This window comes from Nasonia vitripennis, unplaced genomic scaffold (genome assembly GCF_009193385.2).
Source record: "Nasonia vitripennis strain AsymCx unplaced genomic scaffold, Nvit_psr_1.1 unplaced0251, whole genome shotgun sequence".
NCBI lineage: Eukaryota > Metazoa > Arthropoda > Insecta > Hymenoptera > Pteromalidae > Nasonia > Nasonia vitripennis.
The window spans coordinates 859,209-875,585 of NW_022280030.1; the positions used below are offsets into that span (position 1 = coordinate 859,209).

General features: G+C 41.0%; 1 protein-coding gene across 8 annotated transcripts in view; it reads left to right on the forward strand.

Moving 5' to 3' along the window:
• The window catches only part of LOC100116365 (dynein heavy chain, cytoplasmic), a 631,875-nt gene that overhangs the window by 518,843 nt on the left and 96,655 nt on the right, over positions 1-16,377 (forward strand). The gene's annotated exons all lie outside the window — the stretch shown is intronic.

Here is a 16,377-nt window from a genome sequence, read left to right on the forward strand (position 1 = left end):
TGATTTGACTTATTTGAGGATAAATTTACATTTTTTTTTTTATTCAATGGACTTTTACTATTAGTCAGGGACCATTAACGATATTTCTGAGAAGTAAATAATGTTAGTTCTATAATTACTTTTAAATTTAATTAATTTGAACAAAATCGTAATGTTGAAGGATGTATAACTCGCAAGTAAATGAAACAATATGGTAATTTCTCTAAGTACCTATGTTAGTATTATTATTTATTATTATTTATGCAGGAGGAGGGGGGCGTAAACACCTTAGGTACTTAGGCAGAACCTATTGTACCTTCCGCCGTACAGACATTCTCTAACTCAAATAAGCTTGTCCTTCTCCAGAAGGGCAAAATGCCTCACGAGTTGGCAGTATTTTTGTCGTCGTAGGTTAGGAAATAATTCCTCGAGTGCTAATGTATATGCTCAGCAAACCTGAGACATGCCGGTTGGATCTGAATTGGCGCCTTCTATGCTTTTTCACACTAACTGCATACTCTTGTGACCTCCTTTATCGTCTTCCGACCTTAGCACCTAAGACATATCTCTTACATGATGATCTAAGAGATAAGTCTAGAGTCGCTTCTGTTGCCTCCGCTAGCACATTTGGTCCAGTCCGCGTTAGTGTCCCGTCCCATAACCGCTTTGGCCTTTTTACTTCCTTAGGCATTTCGCCATTTCTTGGTATGGTTGTCCCTTTTCTCATTCACGAATGAAAGTCCCCAAGTTCTGCTGAAAGCCGACTGAATGGCGACATGTCCAGAATACCAGTAGGAATTTATTACACTGGACCGTGAGGTGTTTCTTTCAAACTAGTTTCCTATCAAGGACATCGAGGTATTTAGCCGAGTTCTTCACCACTAGGATTGTGCCTGAAAGTCTAGGTACCTTGTAGGTTCCAATCCATTAATTTTTCCAGTTCCTTCTGCAGGTATGCCGGGTATACCTGCGTATATATACCATCCTTACCCGGAGCCTTGATGAAATAAAAGTTCCCGATGTCCCGGGTTATATACTGCGGTCTGTTCCTCCGAGAAGGGACCAGCCACATTTTATTTATCGGCTAATAGTCTAGGAAGATAGCTTCTAGAAAAACACAAAGGAACTTTTTACGTAAAATATGGAGTGTATGGTATGGCCAATATTTTTAATATTACGTTCATTGAGTAAACGCATGCGTTACTCCTGTTTTTGGGTGAACGTTAAAGCAAAATTTTAGCGAATGGTTTACAGCGCGGAATAGCATGACTGCCATTGAAAAACAATAAACTTTTTAAACATTTTGTGTAACTTGTGAACATTGTTAGCTTGGAATATATCATAAAACTGCCAACCAGTGCGTTTAACAATGTAACTGTTTAACAATGTAACTAACAAGTCGACGTTTCAACCAAGAAAAAATTTCAATTTTGAGGTCATCTACACACTGCCTTTGCTTACATACGTGACTAGCGTGTACTGGAAAAATAACCTGGCGACCCGGATACCTTCTTAGGATCCAGCTTGATTCCCGGTATCCGGATCCATTTAAGTGTTGTCGTGGTTCTGCCAACTTCGTCCTCCTTTCCTCCCTTCTGCTCTTTTTTATTTAAATTTTCTTTAGTATCCATTTTGGTCATACGAGAACCTGGGGAACTAAAGGTCTGCTGATGCACAGATTTGCAGGCAGTAATAAGGCTAGTACTAACTAACTACTCAGGGAGGGTATCCTCGAGCCATCGTTAGCGACCACGCAGAACTGCAAAGTGGCCCTTTAGATCCTTTGGCACGGATCTGTCACACCTTGGGCGTGGGGGTGGACAATAGGCGGGGGGGGGGGGGGGGGAGAATTAATCCCATTGTGGTCCACCAAATCACAATGAGGAGCTATTCTTAAATTACAGAAGCGAGCCGCTTCCCATCATCCTTCCTCCGCAATTGTTCTAAAAAATAATACGAGTGTTTCTAAGAGGGAAACCAACCTGTATACGAAATAGTATATTGTGCAACCAGGAGGGGAAACTGACTATTTCTAACGAGTGCTCAAATCTCACCCGAGGTAGAAATTGCCCTCCCCCCTTGTTACACACTGTACTTTTTTTGACAAGACGGATTTGAGCGGCGTTCGAATCTATTCGTGCAGCGTATACGAATAATTCGAACGCAATTCACACGAGAAGTCTGTGAATAATAATCGGAGATTTTTGTTGCCAGGCCCAGAACAAATATCTACCGATATTATCACACGACGTTGAATTAAACGACGCGGAGCAGCGAAACTTGAAGCTGACACTAGTATAGCATGCTCTTCGAGTCGAATAATTTTCTATTTGTTGTCCGGAGAATTTTAAAGCACTCTCGTTAGGATAGAGAGTAGCATAATTATTTTTTCGTGACGTCTCGTGTGAGAGCAGAGCGTATATGCGAAATCGTAAGTTGTTTAATTATTAACAATTAAACAACAAAAGGCAGCAAAGCGGCAACACAAACTCGTGTAGCCGCAAAGTATAGTCCACGCATGCTATAGTGGAGCAAAGCGCGCAGCGGCGCGAGTGTGTGTGAGAGAGAGAGAGAGAGAGAGAGAGAGAGAGAGAGAGAGAGAGAGAGAGAGAGTGCGAGCGCTTGCGGCGTTACATAGAGGCAATTCTACGAGAACGCGACGGGCGCGAGGTATATAGTCACTTCCACGGGAAGACGCGAAACAGTATACGCCCAGTTTTCAGTCAAGAAGACCTCTAGATTTATCAAGAAGAGAACACACTCGACTCGTAGATCAAGATATATGCGTAATTCCGCGAAAAATATTTTCGTCTTTTTTCGGATTTTTTTTTCGGGTGTATGAGTGCGTATATGCCTGTAGCACAAACTGTGCGTTGCAAGTGAGAGCACAGCGCCAGAAGAAATTCGTGCTTATCTGGCGTAATTAAATTTTTTTTGTGGATTTCGCTCCTATTATACGAATTAGATTTCGCGTAATAATGTACGTTACAGTGACGCGCTTAGGCGTGCAAGTGTGTGAGTAGAAAGGTTGTATTTTTGCAGCTTACGTTGTAGCAACAAGAATACAATCTAGGGGCTATCTGGAGTGAGTGCGTAGGATAGGGAGCTGCCACATCGTTGTTGCGCAACCGCGAACCGTCGTTAGACGCAGAAGACACACTAACATGGCGAAGAAAGTAGAGAAGGTCGTCGAGAATTGGTACTTGGGCATCGACGAAGAAGAGATCGACGATGCCCTCGAGAGTATGCAGTTGAAGCCAGACGGCAAGCGATTAGATCGCGTTGCTAGACTAAACAGATGGCTCCTCGGAAAGTATACCGAGTCAAATTTTAGAGAGAGCCTAGACGCCTGGACAGTAATGGCGCGAGTGAAGAGGAAAGAACTGCGTAAGTCATTCATCGATGCAACGGCTGAACAAGTATCGACACGCTCGATTTATACGGGTGATTATGATGCCGAACACCCGCACCCTCTGAAGCTGTTACAACAAGAGATCGAAGCCAACGAAGTCGTGGTGACGCCGGCGATAGAGATGAACTACGGTCAACTGGCGCAAGGATTAGGCCAACCGACAGGGCCTAATCTACAACTGCTAAACGCGATGACAATGAGAGACGCGTTCGCAAAAATGCCAGTCACTGAGGAGAGTGAACAGGCACAAGCGCCAGTGTTGACGCCGGAACACCAAGCCAGGTTAACGATGCAGGAGGCGCAAGGTCGAGACCAGAATAGAATCGTTACAATAGAGGTGCCGACAGGGAATCTGGTCACGACAGTAACCACGACAACGATGACAACGACGACAACGACAACGCCGACAACTACGGCGAGCGAAGGCAAAGGCGAATACGTCATCTTTGCATCGCTCTCTTTTCTTCTCTTACGAGCAAATGCTAGCCGCTGTGCTGCTGGGCCGATCGCATAACCTGCAAACGTGTGCACTGATTTCTTTTCTGCTTGTACTGGCTGTGCAGTGGTACTAAGACCTGTGACTGGTTGCTGTTGTTGCTGTTACTGGAGTTGTAAAATTAACTCGTCGCTATATTGAGATAATAGTGTGTGTTTCTTTTTATGTGACGTAGGCAGATCAAGCTCTGCACAAATGGTCCTCCGAAGCTAGATCCCCACAGGTCATATCGAAGTTTGACATTTCCATATATTCTCCATCTAACAAGGTGATTAGGGGTTCAGAATCAAACTCGTCTTTATTCTGCATCGTCCAGCCATCTACTTCCTGCAGCATCGTCAGGTCGTCTACTCCGTGCAGCATCGACTGGTCATCCTCTGGGCAGACTCAACACCGACACCTATGTTCCTCTGCATCGGGTAAGGGAGTCTGGGCTTAACTTAGTTACCTACGTTCCTCTACATCGATCCGAGGAGCGTTTCGTATCTACTACTTAGTGACCTTCATCAAGCAACATTTTACTTGGCTGTTTCGGCTTGTCTTATCCTTCTTTTTCCTTTGTCATTTCAAATCTTCTTGAGAATGGTCCTTATGTAGTTGTTTACTGCATACCAACCATCCTCTGGCGTCAACATAGCTGTCATCATTGACTCAGGTGTCACTCTGATCTGAAGATAACACTCGAGTTCTTATCGCTCCATTTGGTATCGCAAACAGTCATAGAAGACATGCTCTCCATCTTCGTTTGCTTCCAAACATACTGGGCAATTTGGATTGTCCTCTATCTTGATGCGGTGTAGGTAGGCTTGAAAGCACTCATTACCACTTCAAAACTGCGTAAGGTAGTAATTCACTTGCCCATGTCGCCTTTTGGTCCAGTCAAAAATCCTGGGTATGCCGCGGTGCGTTCATCGTCCCTTTTCGCTGGAGTCCTATCGTCTTTTCTACTCAGCTACGGTTTGTTCCTTCGCGGATTTCCAAACTTTCTTTTGAGTATTGTCACCACGCCGGCTTTCTTCGTATATATTTTTTCTTTCTGTTGCTAGCAGGTCAATAGACGGCATAACTAAAATAATGCACACTGCATCTCCTGATGCTGTTCGGTAGGCAGAAGCGACTCGCAATGCACGTCTCCTATAAACTGTTGACATCTTTCGTGCGTAAAACTTTACCAACATGGCATCCGCCCATATTGGGGCACTGTATATCATAATTAATGTAGCTACACTGGCTAGGAGTAACTTTCGACCCTGCGTTGGTCCACCTAAATTTGGCATTATCCGCGACAGTGCATCACCGACTTTTGCTGCCTCATTACTCACTCTCTTGAGATGCTGCTTAAACGTTAGTCTGACGTCCATGGTGTTTCCAAGGTACTTAATGGTTGACTGAGAGTCTATTTCGTATACGTCTACTGTCAGTGTTACTATTTCCATTTTCTTCCTACTAGATATAAGGATATCCTCCGTTTTATGGCTAGCAAACCCAAGTTCTGTCTGCTTTAGCCAATCGTGGATTATACCTACTGCCTCGTTAACGATTTCCGTCACCTCCTCCTTTTGCTTTGCTACTACCACTACTGCAATGTCATCTGCAAACCCTACAACTGTTGCACCTTCGGGTAGCTCTAGCCTAAGTACGCCATCGTACATGATGTTCCACAATAGTGGGCGAGTACTGACCCTTGGGGGACCTCTCCAGTTACTTGATAAGTTTTTCTGCCGCTCTCGGTGTCATACAAAAGGGTTGTCTTTCAGGTAGTCAGAAGAATCCTTCTTATATATGCGGGTACCTCTTTTTTCCGTAGTGCCTCCTGTATCTTGCCCCAGCTAACTGAGTTAAACTTCTGTTGCAGTTCTAGGGGTGTCAACTACTAAACTTATGGCATCAAGAGTAGAGTGGTTTTTCCTGAAGCCGTATTGATATTCCGCAAGTCCGCCTGGTCTTTCAATGACTCGGTCTATTCTTACGCCGATTATGCCCTCTAAGATCTTGCCCGGGGTGTCCAGCATACAGAGTGGTCTGTCTGGTGTGTGTATATACCGTAATATTTCTAGAACTACTTCGTTAATGTCAATAAAATTTGACATGCATATCTATTTTTGGATTCTGAATTCGGAAAAAACAGTTATTTTTTATTTTCTTAACTACTTTTTTTTATGGCAATTTTTTGTTTTTTGAAAAACACTTCTGCGTTTTTTTCAATCCCTCCATTGTTACAAACAATTTAGCTTTAATGTATTTGAAAGAGAATAAAATTACCTTTTTTCCTTGTTTGGTCTTTGGTAGCAACCGCATTTTATACCTTCTGATGCCGTCTTTTTACTACACTTACTACTCTTCTGTCTCGCCCCCTCCTTCTTCACAGAATCCCAAGCGCTTTCAAAGTCCATGCGGACTTGTCGCTGCCAGGCGCTGGACCCGTAGCCGAAGGTTGCGAAGGGGTTCGCCTTCTGTGTGGATCGACGGAGGAGAGCATCGAGGACCTCGTTGTTTCTGCTCACCGGAGAGGCCTTCGTGGTGGATCTGAGGATAGCCGGTGCGTCGAAAAGCGCGTGCATCCTCGTCTCGATCCGGTGAGCTCTCTCCTCCCGCCGCTGTCGCTGGAACCGCTCCAAGTTGAGCCGCATGGACTTATGGACTTAATCGCCGTGACCTTGGGTTTTGCTGAGGCAGGTGTTGGTGCTGCTGTGGTTGTAGGAGGAGGCGTGAGGCTCTCCCGCGGTGTTGTTTGAGTCTGGGGTGATCGGTTGCCCTGAACCGCCCGACCGTACGGCAGCCACGCGACTTCCACGAGTGCGATAGCCGCGCGCGTTCGACTATTGTTCTTGGCGTTATTACGCGATCTCCAGGCTGGATTGCCTCCTGTCCAACTTGGATAGTCTGGACCCAAAAGTCCTGCCCAGAAATTAATTTTCGTGGATAAACCACTGATGCATTAGCTGAGCGTTTAAAAATGCGTTCCATATTGCCGTTGAATTTTTAAAAGCGCTTAAGTGTTGCGACTTCAAAAAATGTACTGACGATAGTCAGTTCTAGTTTGCCCTTATATAGGCCAAAATTTGCAGAAAAAACTGATGAAAAACTTATACCCCTCTAACTGGTGTAAGAGTAAGAGTTTGTTTTGAAGGTATTGACACGACATTACAGTGTTTAAATGAAAATGGGGAAGACAGTGGCTTTGTCTACATTCCTTTCTTAGGCTTTGTGGAGTGCGTTTAAGCCTTGTTTGCATTGCTTCAAGTGAAAGTATTAATTTTTTAATTTCAAATTCCTCTACAAGTATTTAATTTTATTAAATGATTTTGTTTATTTTTATGATAAGAACAGTACTTGTAGAGTAAGTTCTATACAGTGAATCATTTTTTCTTTACATGTGTAATTGCATATGCATAGGTACATTAATGATAATTAATTATTCTAATGACTCTAAACATTTCCGCTTATATTTCTTTAAATCACTTATGTGAAAGCGACCTTTCTCTTTTTAATTTTCTTAGTCAATTAAAAAATATGAAATTTTTCCGATTATTCTTTGTATAATGTACGGACCTTCGTAAATAGAGAAGGATTTCAAGATTTTTTTTATTTTCTAAATCTGATACATTATTAACTTTTACGAGGACTTAGTCCCCTTCGTTAAATTCAACAAAAAATGGCTTTTTATTATGTGCTCAGCCCGCTTTTGAGCTTTAAACATAATTCGTTCGCGCGCCAAGAAAATTTTTTGTTTATGTGACGGTTCATTTTTTCGATCGATCCTATGAATCCAATTTTTCCACGCACGTTTAGGTTTTATTCCTCAGTGTAATTCGATTGGAGTGAAGTTTGTTGTACCGTGATAGGTTTTGTTTATAATCGTTTGAATGATATTAATGAGAGAGAGAGAGAGAGAGAGAGAGAGAGAGAGAGAGAGATTAGATTAGATTAATTAATTTTATTTAACGTACATTATGTTGTGTGTGTGTGTGTGTGTGTGTGTGTGTGTGTGTGTGTGTGTGTGTGTGTGTGTGTGTGTGTGTGTGTGTGTATATATATATATATATATATATATATATATATATATATATATATATATATATATATATATATATATATATATATATATATATATATATATATATATATATATATATATATATATATATATATACACACACACACACACACACACACACACACACACACACACACACACACACACACACACACACACACACACAACATAATGTACGTTAAATAAAATTAATTAATCTAATCTAATCTCTCTCTCTCTCTCTCTCTCTCTCTCTCTCTCTCATTAATATCATTCAAACGATTATATATATATATATATATATATATATATATATATATATATATATATATATATATATATATATATATATATATATATACACAGCAGAAATAGTCTAAAAGTATAAAAAATAATAATAAGTTGAGGTATCTGTTTTAGAGAATGTGGAGAGTGATAGTATGCAAAAGTGAAGATAGGTTTAGCGAGAGTGAGTAAGTGTGTTCGTGTGCGTGAGTGTATACACTATGTTTATGTGTTTTCGAGTTCGAGAATGTGCGCTTTAGCTAGTTTCCTGAAACTTGCGATAGATGCAGTGTTACGGATGTGTGATGGCAGGTTATTCCATAAGTATGAGGCGCTTATATGAAACGAGTTCCTCAGCGTCTCTGTCGCTAAGGTAGGAATTTCCAGAGGTGTCACCTCCCCCCTCACAGGCCGGAGTCCACGCGGACGTCGAAGTAGTCCAGTACGTATGATGGTACGGCTGTATTAAACATTTTGCGTAAGAAACAAGCAGTGAAATACTTCCTGCGTGGTAAGCCACTACAGCTCCCGCCTGTATGGGGAGATGTGCTCATCTCTCCTTACACCATAGATGTACCGAATCCCCCTGTTCACGAGCCTCTGTAGTTTTAAGTCGAGTTCCTGCGTCAGGTCACAGTATACAAGAGAACAATAACAATAGTCTATAAGGGGAAACAGGAGCGCTTGTACTAAGTGCTTGCGCAATCTGAGATTGGTACTTTTTCTGATAAAGCCTGTAAATTAGCGAGTGAGCACGCTTACACACTTGTATGACGTGCTCCTTCCACGTGAGTTTAGAGTCAAGCACCAATCTTAATATAGGTGTTATCTGTTGAAGGTAGTGCATTTATATAGTAGGGGGAGCCCAGGACAATTGCTTTGGTTTGTTAACATTGAGTTTCAGCTTGTTCTGTGCAGCCCAGCCCATTATTCTCTCGGCATTAGCACTCATCTTGTTTGATAAAGAATCGAGCTCCTCAAGGCGGCATTGACTGTAAATTTGCAAGTCATCCGCATAGATAGGATGGAAAACATCGGAATCAAGGCAGAAACCGATGTCGTTGATGTGCAATGCGAACAGCAAGGGACCCAGAACGGACCCCTGCGGGACGCCGATGTTGAGACGCCGAGGGGAGGAACGTTCGTTATTGTCACCAACGACGGCCTGCTCTTTTCCAGAAAGGTAGGAGGTAAACCAGCGGATGACCTGATTTCAAAAGCCGAAAGTGGATAGCTTTCTCAGGAGCCGGACGTAATACACAGTGTCAAACGCCTTCCTAAAGTCAAAGAGAAAGAGAAGTGTTACTTTCTTTTTGTTTATCCTGACCCTGGCATCATCAGTCAGCTTAATTAGGCCAGACTGAGTGTAGTTACTAGTGCGGAAGTCTGTTTGAAGGTTGTCTAGCAAGAGCCTTGATTCGAGGTACTCTGAGACTTGCCTGTGCACTAGCCACTCCAGGGCCTTGGAGAGAAAGCAGAGAAGTGAAATCGGACAGTTGTCACTCAGGGCTGTTGCTGAACTGACTTTGTTGAGTGAGCGCACGAGCGACAATTTTCAGGCAGATGGGAAGCAGGGTTCGCTCAAAGACAGGTTGAAAATATGACTTAGTAAGGGAGCGAGAACTGGCAATGCTTTTGAAATAACAACCTGTGGGATGCCGTCACTTCCCCTGGCCTGATACCGCAGCCAACACATCCGATTCCGTTATAGTGCTGAACTCGAAATGTTCCGGGAGGTCAAGACTTTCCAGGGTGAGAAGATAATCCTCAACAGCAGGAGCCAGCGGATCAGCAGAAATTCCAAGTTACTCCAGATCTCGGCAACGTCGGTCAAGGTCGACATACGTGAATAATAATAATTCAGCCTGGATTTCTCGACTTGTTTGTGAGCATAGACTCTAGCTAGTCTATATATGCGGAGATCCGAATCGAGCCTAGAGTCCCTGAAACGTCTATCCCTCTCAGAAACAAGGTCACGAAGAGCCGTGGTGAACTACGGTTGACGCTGTCGTCTTGGTGTCACAGTCCGCAATGGGGCGAGATGATTAATGGCGTTCGTAAGGTTAGCGTTAAGTGTAGATATGCATTCGTCGAGTGATAAAGAGGTGAGAGATGACCAGTCACATGCGCTAAGAAAGTTCCTTAGCTTCTCGGCGCTGATTCCTTTAAAGTTTCTGTAAGAGTATGTGTTAGGTACGTAGCGTGGAATCTGTACGTCGAGAGTGGTCGTAATAAGGTCGTGTCTATTGATGAAAGGTGCGTCTCTCTTCTAGTATGACAGCAGGCGATCCTGCTTATTGATTAGACACAAGTTAAGCCAGGTATAAGAACCCTGTTTGTGGTGCGTGGCACCATAGGGAACAGACGAAAGGGAGTTTTCATCAATGAAGGCCCTGCTCAAATTGGCATCTTCAGATGAGGAGAGTTGGTCTGAGTTGAAGTCTCCCATTATAACCTTCGTAGAATAGTTGTGCATGTAGGTTGTTAGCTGGTCTATGAAGTTAGAGCCTTGGAAGAAAGGAGCATGAGGTGGACGATACACAACCCCCACGAAGGTAGGAGAAACTCCCTTTGCCGATACCTCACAAAAAAGGTATTCAGGCTTGCCTACTTTGCCAGACCATTCACCGTCAGATGATGAAATAACACTAACTGTCAGAGATTTACGTATATAGAAGGCCACACCTCCTTCGTTTCTGTTTCTGTCTCGTCTGTACAGCAGGTAGTGATCCAGTGAAGGGATGGATGTCACCTTGTCGCTCAGCCAGGTCTCAGTAACAGCTATTACGTGGAATGGCGAACGAGTGGATAAGAAAAGCCTGATCATCTTAATGTGACCCGTAATCGAGTTCGCATTAAAATGGCAGACTCTTAGACTTTCGGACAGAGATACCTTAGAATCGGATGAAGACATGGCAGATGAGCTTGATGGTGGGCCTGGTGGAATGATGTGTGTGTGTGTGTAGTAGCTTCATTGTTGGACGATGTTGACAGCAGGCGGCATCCGAGCTAAAAAAGCGTTCAGCTCGGCGTCGGTAGTGATGACGCTGCTATCGTTGCAGCGCATGAAAAGTCTCCCATCTCTGACGAAAGTTCGGCAATCCTGCCTCCTCTTGGCATCCAGCATAGACCTTGAACGCAACTTATGGACGTCTGAAGTGAGCAGCTCATTGATGTTTATGAGCCCTCGATGGTCAGGGCTCAGAGCTTTTGCCTCCTTCAGTAAGGTTGCGTCTAACTCGCTGGTCTGACAATTGAGCGCGCAAGCGCGCTTGAAGAGAGGGTGACGGCTCTAGGTAAGAGAGACAGTGAGAATGCTGTTGTTCGAAAGGACGATGTCAAGGACCGCGGCCTGCGCAACCTCCAGCACAGTCAGTGACGTGGCCGACGCAGATGTGTTATGTGGGTGTCCAGGCTCCAGCGCAGACATGAGCGAAGACAGCGGCTATGCGAGTCAAGTAAGTGTCGATCGCAGCGAGAGAGACACTCGTGTGAGAGTGTTCGAGGAGTGCGAACTCACTCTTAAGGATGCGAGAGCTCGAATCTTCGAGGAGGAGCTTTCTGTATCTTGGCGAGAAGCTTACGAGGAATCCCTCCTGGAAGTTCAAGCGAAGCTGCAGGAAGAGTTAGCCACGCTTGAGCATAATTGGAGGCTTTCTCAAGTCCGTGAGGAGGCGAGAGCGGTGGCGCAAGAGTAGATACGGGTCGAGGCGTAGGAACAGACGCGCAAACTGGAAGAAAAGCGAATATGGCAAAAGTCATGTTTGCGAACCCCAGTCAAAGCGACTGATCCAGTTCGCCCAGCCACGCGAGACCAGCTAAGAGGCAGACCATCTGTGCTCACGAGTGATCGTGATGACGAGAAAAGAGTGTTGCTAAAGAAACAGCGCTAAACGGAGCGTCGCCGTGTTCCTTGGGGCAAATCTGAAGGTCAGCCGAGTGTGCGAGTTCCAAGGGAGCTGTGAGAGTTCTGGAGAGGAGTCGAAGGAGGAGAGTGGACGGAAAGAGAGGAGCACTATGAGAAATAGACGGAGACGGAGAGGTTTGCTGACCATCTTCTCTATAATTGTAAGTTCTATTATCACACTGTACATACATTATTGTACACCAACAAGTTTTCAATAAATACAAATTTTTCACATCAGTCTCCTGATGAGGGCGGCATTGTCCGTCGAAACGTTGAGAAGAAAAGCAAAAATGTCTTATAGTTTTTTTCTCTCCTGTTTTACCACACAACCTGCCTCGGGAAGACCGATAGAGACAAATTAATATTCTTGATCACCACCGAGGGACAACATCCGATAGAGGAAAATCATTGTCTCTAAAAATATTTTTATTTAATTCAAACCAAGCTGTTATTGTTGGTGTTTGCCAACTGTTTATTGCACTTTTAACTTTACTCATTTTAAATATCTTATAATTTTTGCATTTTTCATATACAGGCATATTTTCAACTTTATGATTTCTAATACAAATCAGAAATTGTTAATCTTCAAACTGCTTCCATTGGACTAAGATATCTACCATCAACATAAATTGTAATTTCGTCAAGTTTTTCTTGATTACGATCATCATTTTGAGGTTTTTGAATTTTGACAAATGCTCTGTCACTACCTTTGTGAACATACTTATAGATATATTTTATACTCTGAATAGATGCACAAAATTCAACATTTATGTGGCATTTGTATTTCATTAACAAAAATTTATTATATGGTACAACCATTGAATTATCAACTGGAATTTTTTCTTATTTTTAGTTCTATAAATATGATTTTCAGAACTATTGTCTGTTTTTTTTTATACTAAAGATAATTATCTTATTTTATTATTGTTACAATTATTTGTAGAAAGAGTAGTAATTCTTCTACGTTAACTCGATCCCTCGGTAGTTATTCAAAATAGAATGATCCTAAGAATGATCATAAGAAAAATATTTTTAGCATCATACAAAATAGCATAAAAAAACAAAATCACACATAAAAAATAGCTACGAACTCATAGATAAAATAAAAAATATAATTATTCCACAAAACCACTGTTCAATCAGTCTTAATGTAAAATCGCTATATACAAATATCGACAAAACACTCGTCAAAAAAAAGTATTGAAAAGAGGTACGCACAAATCGCATAAAAATCCGATATACCTCTCGATGAAATTTTATTAGCTAGCGAACTACTTACGAAAAACACTTATTTTTAATTTAACGGAAAATTCTACAAACAACTTTTTGGCACTTCAATGGGCTCTCCGATCTCGGGACTATTCGCAGATATTGTCATTGATGACCTCGAGACCGATTGCCTATCAAAACTATCTTTCCAACCAATTTTCTTTTCTCGATATGTCGATGACATTATCACATGTACCCCGAATGACAAAATTGACGAAATTCTCAAAACATTCAACTATTACAACGATAGAATACAATTCACTCACGAAATTGTGAATAATAATCCATAAGCTTTCTAGACGTTCTAATAATGAAAAAGAGAACAAATTAATAACAGACTAATACACGAAACCAACATTCTCAGGCAGAATTCTAAACTTTTTATCTCAACATCCAAACACATAGGAAATTGCCATGGTGTACAATCTCATCGACAGAGCGATAAGACTAGCAAATAAAAAATTTCACAATAAAAACATCGATATTGTCAGGAAAATACTGTTTGATAATTGTTATCCAAAGGCATTTATAGAAAAATACATAAAGAAAAGATTGTCCATAATAAAACCAAAGGAACAACCACAACAACAAACAAACAGTAGAAAAAACAACCAACGAAACGTTATATGTATTCCATACGTAAATAGCTTCTACGAGCAGATCAGTCATAGTTTTAAAAGAAACAACATTGAAACTATTCTAAAAATTAATAGTGAAATGTGCAACATCATTATAAAAGGCAAAGACAAGAAAGATAAAAATTCCGAGAACAATGTTGTTTACAAATTAAAATGCAATGACTGCTCTGTCACTTTCATGGGCCAAACGAAAAGGAATGTTTGTATACGCTCTGAAGAACACAGAAAATCAAAAAATAATGTAATTTTCGAACACCAAACGCATCATAATCACACATTCAATTTTGACATAAAAAAAAGTCCAATCTAAACAAAAGATTGATTTCCGAAATGATACATATTCACCTACAAACTAATAGCATTAATAAGAAGGAAGACACGCAGCAACTCAACGACGTATACACACACCTAATACACTGATTAAAATGTAAACAAAACAAAATCGATTGACGTCAGAATTGTGACGTCGGTATAGAAATTGTCAACGAACCGCTTGATTTCCCTGCACATTATATAAGTGCGTGAAAATCGACAAGCGAACGAATTCGGGACTGAACAGCTGAGAGAGCAACACCTCTATCTCCTCTTCTCCCGCTGTCCGGAGGGGACAAGATATATCATTTCCCGCAATATCCGAATGTAAATACCGGTGATCAACCACTAATTCTGTAAGTGTATTCTTAATTACTCGCTATTGTTTTAAACCAATACCGTCATTTCATGTATATAATAAATATATGAAATAAACAGTTTCCTCATGAGGGTGGCATTGTCCACCGAAACGTCAAAGGAAGAATAAAGCCTGGTTTTTTTCTCATTCCTTACGTACAAATTGCCTCGGGAAGACCGATAGAACCAAGATCATTCTATTTTATTATTATTACATTAGCAAAAGGTTTTGGAAATCGTTTATTGCATTCATGCTTGAAATTCTTAAGACAAGGACTTGTTCCATCGTGAGGTTTATGAAGCATGTGTTTAATAATAAATTCCTTACGTTTTTCATTATTTGAAATTATTTTAGCGGATATAAATTTATCAATTTGTTCTAAGGTTAATTATATGTCAGGATGTTATGTTATTAAAATATGTGCACGTGGTAAACCTCTTTTTGGAAATTCAATTGTATAAACATAAGCATAAACATAAGCATAAGTATAAACATAACTTTACCAAAAAATTTTTTTTTCGTTATATTATACATAATTGGTTGTTATTTTGTGTTTAATAGTCCAACAGTGATATTCGGCATATCAATTAAAGTTGTTCTTTTTGGAAATTTTCTTAAAATTTAATCGTTACCACGACGGTCTGCTCGCGTTCAAACTTATGCGTAAATTCATAATATGTCCGTCGATCTCTGAACTTTTCTCTGTTAGACACTTATCTTATAATCTGCGTAATCACATACCTATACTTGAGCACCTGCCGCATTCGAACTTTAGGTTTTTTTCGACCTTACTTAGATCACTGTCATCGAGCAGTTATCCGAATTTAAATCTAACCTCAAATCATTCATGTCGGCATTTAGTTAGTGAACTCTGTTATAATATTGTTCGTTATCTTTTATACATGTAAATGAACCTGAATTTGAATATTTTTGTTCGTAATAAAATATATTTACCAAAAAATCACACAGAAACTAAAATGGGGGGATGGCGAGCGAAGCGAGCAGGAGGGCGAAGTCCCACTAGTATATACATAAATCAAATAATTATATATATATATATATATATATATATATATATATATATATATATATATATATATATATATATATATATATATATATATATATATATATATATATATATATATATATATATATATATATATATACAGGGTGACCCAATTTAAACGGGCACCGCTCATAACTCGTCAGGGACAGCCACAATCGAAAAAATGGTAGAGACCAAAGTTGTAGGATATCGAAGGGGCAACCCGATGGTGACCTTGGATTTGACTTTGAACGCGTTTTTCAAGGTCATTTGAAGGTCAACTTTGGATTTTTAAATAGGAACCCCATTCTTTTATTGCGGGAATGGAAAGAGCGGTAAATTTTACGTTCAGAATGGTATGTTCGGTTGCGGCACTGAAGGTCATCTCAATGTCCTGCAGCCAGAATGAAACCCCGCCTACGTAATTCCTCTAGCAACGCCAAATTAAAAAAAAGTGGTAGAGACCAAAGTTGTTGTATAGGGGGGGGGGGGGGGGGGGAGAATTGTGACCTCGAATTTGAGCCAGTCCTACAAGGTCATTTCAAGGTCAAATTATTTTTTTTCAAACTTTACTTTTACTTTGTATCCGAGATGAAATCCCTTCTTAGATGTTCTCTGTCCAGCGGCCAAGACGCAA